The sequence below is a fragment of the Oratosquilla oratoria genome, chromosome 29 (genome assembly GCF_046742065.1).
Source record: "Oratosquilla oratoria isolate Oo_2021 chromosome 29, ASM4674206v1, whole genome shotgun sequence".
Classification (NCBI taxonomy): domain Eukaryota; kingdom Metazoa; phylum Arthropoda; class Malacostraca; order Stomatopoda; family Squillidae; genus Oratosquilla; species Oratosquilla oratoria.
The window spans coordinates 20,993,073-21,001,162 of record NC_134805.1 but is presented as its reverse complement, the minus strand read 5'-3'; the positions used below and the strand labels follow the sequence as shown (position 1 = coordinate 21,001,162).

Sequence of the window (8,090 nt, the reverse complement as noted above, 5' to 3'; positions counted from 1 at the left end):
GAGGGAGAGTACAAGAGGGGGATGAGGGCGGGGAGTGGGTGGGGATGGGTGGCTCGGGGGGTTAGCGACCCAGGTGCAGTTGGGTTGCGTAAGAGGAGGTTCAATGATTGGTGGCCGCTGCGACCCGCCCTGTCCCGCCCAACGACTAAACATTTGTTAATTGGTGGCCAATCTTGGAGACAATGCATCCGATCCTTGGACACCCTGTCGCTCCGTAGAGATGGCAGATGAGAGGTGTGAGGGCGGAGAAGAGAAATTAATAAACGACCAACATTCTTTTGCGGGCAAGACGAAACCAATACTATACCACACTAAGCCGGGTGCTGCTCAAACTGGTTTCTCTACGTCTCTCCTCTCTCACGCGCACGCACGCACACACACACACACACACACACACACACACACACACACACACACACACACACACACACACACACACACACTAAATTCGTAACCGTCTATCGACATCGTCATACAAATGAACAGATTAATATAATATGGACCAAAAACCCATACAATGCCGAAGTGGAACACATACAACTCAACATGTGGGCACGCGCGCGCGCGCACACACAGAGGGAGGGAGGGAGGGAGGGAGAGAGAGATATAACCTGGGGAGGAAAGAGTCATAAAATCATGGAAGCAAAATGTACATATTATATTCGTAGCCTATACTATTGATAGCCTCATGGATTTGGCAAAATGAAAATCCCCCCCCCCAAAAAAAAAAGCCTGTCTTTTGGTCACTTCTACCTGGGGGAAACTATGGGCCCCTCTATTTAAATGTACTTACCTAATTTCACTATACAGAAGGGAAACTATTTGTGAGGGCTTGTCTTTCTTTCTAAGGTGGATGCAATTATCATGCAAATACTACAATAAAACCTATTATGGTATCAACGAATCAAGGAGACTGAACTTGATGACGATAATAAGTTACTTGTTATTGACATTAAGACCATTCACTTTCAGGGTCCACTCCTTGCCTTTTTTCAACCTTCGTATAGCAAAGGAGGTTTCCCCCAGTTGAGAAAAGAAAAATTACAGGAAGCAGCCACAACACATCAGGGGGACCACTTCCCATCAGGATAGTCTGACAAACGTGAAAACTATGGGGTTTCCCTGAGCTGAGGGACCAACAACAAGTACCTACTAGTGATGGTCCTCCCAGGCAGATGCCAGAAAGAGTCGTCTCCCTCACTCCTATCTTAAAAACCTGTCAATACCTTCACATCCATCTGGAGATGCATACCCAACAGGCTGACATTTGCTCTCTGAACTGAGGCCCTTGAGCTTATTTGAACTTGAGGACCACAATGGAAATTGAGGACCACAATGGAAATAAGTTTACATGCTTTTTTTTGTTATCCTCGGCAATTGTAATTGTTATTTCGAATTATGTGTTCTGTTCATTATCTGCACTTCATGTATACTGATGCAATGCCAAATAAACTTACTTATTACTTCAAATGTATTTCCCCCACCCTTTCACATAAGGTGCTTATAACCTATGACTGCTTTCCATCCACCTACTACTGTATGTAGGTGACATGGAAACAATACCACACTAGCACAATACAGACAATACTTTTAAGTTTCTTCCCAGACCTATGGGAGGGCCCACATACCTCTCTCATCCACTGCAGAGAACTTTTCAGTATATGAACTCAAGGCAATAGTTATATTTCTAAGATGAAAAAGTTTAAATAGCAGCAACCAATATGCAAACCAACACTACAACACATGGGAAAGGGAGGGGACCAGTACCCTAGCTACCACTGTCCTATACGTAGATCCACAACAAATATGAGCCAACAACACATCATCTGTCTAACAGAACACCAGTAGTAATTCTTAATGACAATGACCAAATTCTCAAAGCAGTAAGGGTGGTGTGGTACCAACCCTAACTCAGCAGGAAGACAAATGGTCTGGTTCCTATACCTCAACATGATCATGCAAAAACAACAGAAATGGTGTGAGCCTATTATGACAACTTCACCTCATGCTATACAACGCATTGTGGAAGACTGCATTGTACACAATCATGCATGCCAACAATACAATGGGATTTGTGGGAAAACCCCGTTCCAGGGATGGTGTTCCTCAGAGAGACAGGACTGCTTAGTCAGACACTCTGGGGAATGACAACAACTACAAGTCTAACTTATCCCATTTTACCACACACTGAACTCCACTTAAAAAAGCAACAGTGGACGCATGTACACACACATTCATCACTTACTGAAACATAAGTAGCCCATTCCATAAAGAATAGGCTAACACCACAACACAACACTACATTAAAACCAATTGCCAGTCATGTTGAGCATCACATCCTCAGACACAAGTACAACTGCCTACTGGGTCATACATCTACACTCACCACACCAATATGTTTACACAAATTCATTAAAAAATCTGAAACACTAATGTGCTTACACATCCAAACAATATATCAAATATACACCTCAAATGCTTTGGAACCCCAAGAATTCATAGCACTCACAAATATAATCAACAATAATCTACTACATATGCATACTGCTTAGTACACACTCTGGAAGCAAAGGAAAATATCACACTTCTAAAACTCAATAATCCACCAACAAATATAAAATCATAACAATTGATTGCACTGCTCTGCACAACACCCAACATGAAGGCAAGGGCTGCCCTTAATATCATCAATCTACATGTCCCATCCTCCCATCCACATAGATTTCAAGCCAACCATATCACAATACTATTAGCTTACCTCATACAATACACACTAAATTGACTCAACCACATACTACCACAATACTCACCACCATATATATAAACAAGGCAAATGACACTACTGCCCTTCATAGCTAACATATTAAACACATCACTAGCTGGCAAACTACTTTTAAGACACACATGTACATTGAATGTGCATCAGCTACTTCATGCACCAAAAGTAGACCTACGCTATTCAATTTATTTATGTATAATATCTGAACACCTAATCCCAAAGAAACCAATATACATACTGCCAACATAACACACACATGCATACATCACAGGTATGGTACAAAGCAGCAACTATTCACCTACAAATATACATACATACACTACAGCAGTGGTTCACCACTAACATACTAAAGGTAGTACCAGCCAAGTCCACAGACACACTTTTCACTAGCATCAACCACAAATAGTGGATCAAACCACACCTCACACTAAAGAACATATATATCCCACATATACGAGACAAAAATATTTTGTGTCACATTTACATCAATAATATTCTTTTCTGTATACTACAATTAGGTAAACACAACAGACAACACATGCTCACTCTACCAAGCTGCCTCACAAACGATCACAAACATATTTATGGATTGCAAAGCACTGGTAGCATAGACATGAACACAACATATTTTAGGAAAAAGAAAAATAGTGCCATCTTATAAAATAATAAACCTGGTTCTGTTTATTCTGCTTATGCCATTCATACTTTCTAGCAAAACAGGACTAAAGATGTTCAGTTCTTTTGTTGTGTTTTGGTGAAATATCCAAGATAAGTTCCCTCAGTTAAATAAATTTTCCTTTCTTTCAACTTGGGTGTCATTATCCACTGAGTAAAGTGGATGGGCATGGAAGACATAATCTCATCCTTTTCATTACCTTTAACTTTTTTACTTCTTCCTACTTAAACCACATTAAACTTGGTTCTTTCCTAACAATAATGCCAGGTTTATCCCCAGCACAGCCCTCTCATGGAATACGTCCTCACATTTTCAATGAAATGGGTGTCTGAGGCAATGATCTTCCTGTCACCCATCTTCAAAACCCTCATCTGCATCCCAAGGAGTTGACATTCAGACGCCAAACTATACCCACAATACCTAACGACTATGTTTCTTCCATCTTTGTACACAAGAAGATCTAACAATTGGCAACTGCTCCGCTCCTTCTTCTACTGCTGCTACAAGTCAATGACAGAAACAGTCCCATACTGGCACAATACAGATAACTCCAACATTTCTTCCCATGACAAGCCAGAACCACATTGGCCCAACTACATTCAGGCCACTATCCTGCTTTAAAATTATACCAACAAAGAATAGGCTCAGTCACAGATGCAATCACCACAAAGACACTGAATATCTCATCTTACATTGCCCTAAACTAGCATTACCCAAATACCCAGACAATATCACAATATCTATTTAAAGATTGACTTGCTAGTCAAATCAGTGGATGTTGCTGGTTATCTAGGAGTCATAGGTCACCTGCAAGAGAGACCTAGGATAGTGGACTGACTAATTCCCAGAGATCTATGGCAGGGCCAGCTGGTGTGGGGATAAGGGTTTCCAGTCAATGAGACACAAAGCAACATAATCAATATCACTAATATTCTTCTCTAACCCACCCTATCACCCATGCACATAACTGTTTGTTCAACAACCTTGCTCCTGTACATGTTCTTATCATTTCATTCACCCCATCTTTTTCCTAGATTTACCATTTGTTCTTACTCGGGGTACCCAATGCTTGCATCCTTCAAGGAACCTACATCATCCATTCCCACAACATGACCAAACCATCTTAGACTATTTGATCCCAGTCCCATCTGTAGTGCAGTCCATTCATGAATCCTATCATTCCTGTCCAATATTTCATGGCAACACATTGCCCTCATGCATCCAATTCCCATTACTTCCAAACTTTTACCTCCGGTATTCGTTACCCAAGCCTCTTTCCTATGCATAACATGTGGCATACCTATTGCCTCATATATTTTCATTACTTACGTTAGCATCCTTCTATTTCCCCACACCACTCTCAGGGTACCCACTACCTTCTCCCCCCCTCACACAGTACTTTACATTTTTCAGCAATGGCTTTAGAAGTGAAAAACAAGAAAAACTACTCATGTCCAATGGTTCAGCTTAGCTTTATCCTATAACTATAATGTGATTTCAGTTAACAACTATTAAACCAAAGGACCAATATGTAGTTTTTAAGTGACAATGCTTATCTGGTTTACTAGACACTACTACGCATCTACTGAAGTCACTAAAAAGGAGACGGACTAAAAACATCAGTAAAATTCCAGAATCCTACAAACACGAATATTTAACATGAAGTTTTTTTGTCCGGTAGCTCGTAACCTAATGCAAGCCTTCCTTAACTTAACAATTCCTTTGAAAAGACCGAGGTTTCAGATGCAAAAAAGAAGTGAAAAATGAGTTTATTTAATACTGGAGTAGAACCAAAACATCTTTGGATTAGAAGGCTTTGATTAAATGTTGGAAAATTCTTCAAGGAAAATAATTAATTGGCTCTTCTTTTTTCAGTACTAGGATCCAATCCAGAACTAGGGACCATGCACGTGAAACAGTCTAACCACACATTACATTCAATAGCAGGAAGCAATTTTTCTAACATTTTCTAAACATTTTAAACTCCCAACCTGAGATTGTTGTCGAATCCTCTAGCACCGATATATTTAAGTCCCATTGGTAATAAGCTATAGCCCCACTTCTCTATCAGTGTCAATGACAGGGGTAAACAAAAAGGTTCTCATCACAAAATTTACATTATCGAGGTTTGTCATAAATAAAATCTGCTATGGGCATGATTACCACTTACAACCTTTTCTTATTTTGTTCCTTTTGAATGGTTAATTGGCGTGCCTGCAATACTTGACCTTTTTAGTGTTTCTGTGATCTTTTCTTGGGTTTCACAGTATAAGGCGAAGTCAACCAAGAGAGGAAATACCAACTGTCAATCCTACCATTCCTACTGATTTACAGTCACCATTCCTTAGCTACTTTTAAAAAATTTCAACCATATCAAGGCAAAAAGAAAACAGGTGAAGCACAATAAGATAATAAATAATCAATTTACCATACAAGTAAAACTATACAGCAGTAATGAAATATAAAATATTACCATTCACCCCTACGTAGTACGTCAACCTTTGATGTCGATGCAAAATTTGTGCCTTTCCAGTACAATCATGCCTTAATTCTTACTTTTGAATATTGTTTAAGACAATGAGGCAATTAGGGGTTACTTACATATTGCCAGGAGCGTACATTCAAATTTGTGTGTCCTCTGGCACGAGCATTCCGAGATGAACTGGTGCAATGTAAACACACTTCCTCACCCTTTAGCGGTCCGACTGTCGTCTACCGCACCACAATCAGCTGTTGAGTGAAGTATACACTAAATATCTGAACAAATTACGTCTTCGAGCTCTTATCACACTGCATCTCTTCTCATGAGTATCACTCCGGATTGCAATTTATTCCATCATTTGCAGCTGTCAACCCATACAAACTGAGTAATGTGAGACACCAGCTTAAAAAGAAAGTTGCCGTATACTCGAATACATCCGGAAATTTTTATTTTCACGTTGAATCACAAATCAATATATGGCAGCCTGCAACTTATGCCCGTACATTATCAATATCGTGTTATCTCTGCAACTTTATCAGCAGACACAGTCCGCTTCCTCTGAGGGTTGGATGAGGAATCAACTACCGCAGAAGACGAACCAACTGGTTCAATCATTTTAGCCTCCGGTCTTTCTTGTTTTCATGTTTTAAACGATGTTTTTGCCCATTCTATATACTTTTAAATTCAACAAACACTAATGTTTCAAATTTTATTCATAACATTTTCTCTAATGAATACAGCAGCAAACCCTGTAAATTACATAATCGCTAAATTAAAACCTTTGGAAATTACGCACTAACACCCCTTCGCCTCACCCTCACCCCATCAGGGTCGTACGAGGGTTGGCCCAAAGAGTATCACGTGATATGACGTCATCGAACCACCGAGCAGGTAATGGGAGGGCAAGACGAACTACGAATGAGAGGGACGGGCATGCTGCAAAGTGGGTGTGGCCAAATGAAAATTTCTTTAATTGAAGAAATAATAATTAGTTTGTTTGCGTATATGTTAACGTTAGATACGCATTACCACGATGTATATATTTATTACTATATCTGGTATATATCTAATTTTGGACAATAATCACTTTCACCACAGCTCTGAATACATCGATATCTTCGAAGAAAATCATTCTCAATGAAAAAGTCATAGAATAGAAAATTATACCGTAATTTTGTATTGCAATTACTTATATTGACATTTGCTACATGGGAATAGATATTTTGCCAGCAATAGTGTCTATCCGCGGGACATCACAAATAGTAAATGAGATTGTACGAGAACGGAGGAATATTAAAAATAATTATCAGCATTATTATTCTTTAAGATTAGTCTTTAATCCTATTAGAATACTAAGTGATCTTGTCCGTAAAGATATAAACAATTCCCAGAAACTTATTGCATCAAACAGTATTCCAAAAGTACACGGGTAGTATGTGCGTGTAAGGGGTCACAGCATTACCCATAGATCGGTCATATATGAGCTCTGAGCTCTCTTCTGGGAGGGAAATAGCTGTCAATCACGTGTCCAACACGTGATCCAAGACCAATACACACACACACACACACACACACACACACACACACACACACACACACACACACATATATATATATATATATATATATATATATATATATATATATATACTGTATATACACATTGCTAATAAGAACACGGGTACGTGTGTTCACTTATGCAAAGTAGACCACTTGGAAAAAGAAACTAGCGAAGCAGAGCGCTTTCGTATATTAAATCTTCAGTGCACTGAAGGTGTGATATACGAAAGCGCTCTGCTTCGTTAGTTTCTTTTTCCAAGTGGTCTACTTTGCATATATATATATATATATATATATATATATATATATATATATATATATATATATATATGTATATATGCAGGAAAAACACTGGAAGCGTGTGTTCTTGAAAATACGAGGTTGACCACGAAGAAAACTATTAAAGCAGAGCAAATAATACATGTATTATTTGCACTGAAATATGAATACACGAAAGCGGTCTGCTTTACTAGTGTTTCTTCGTGGTCAACCTTGCATATATATATATATATATATATATATATATATATATATATATATATATATATATATATGTGTGTGTGTGTGTGTGTGTGTGTGTGTGTGTGTGTGTG

At 38.9% G+C, this 8,090-nt stretch overlaps 1 protein-coding gene across 5 annotated transcripts in view; it reads right to left on the bottom strand.

The window, feature by feature from the left end:
* ACC (acetyl-CoA carboxylase) overlaps window positions 1-6,557 on the bottom strand; it is a 78,139-nt gene extending 71,582 nt beyond the window's left edge. For all 5 annotated transcript variants that reach the window (XM_076211865.1, XM_076211869.1, XM_076211867.1 and 2 more), the window contains exons 1-2: window positions 6,441-6,557; window positions 6,057-6,185 (exon numbers count right to left, since the gene is read on the bottom strand). The gene's annotated coding sequence lies outside the window, so the exon portion shown is untranslated. The remainder of the gene's footprint in view (window positions 1-6,056; window positions 6,186-6,440) is intronic.
* Between the last annotated feature and the right edge of the window lie 1,533 nt (window positions 6,558-8,090).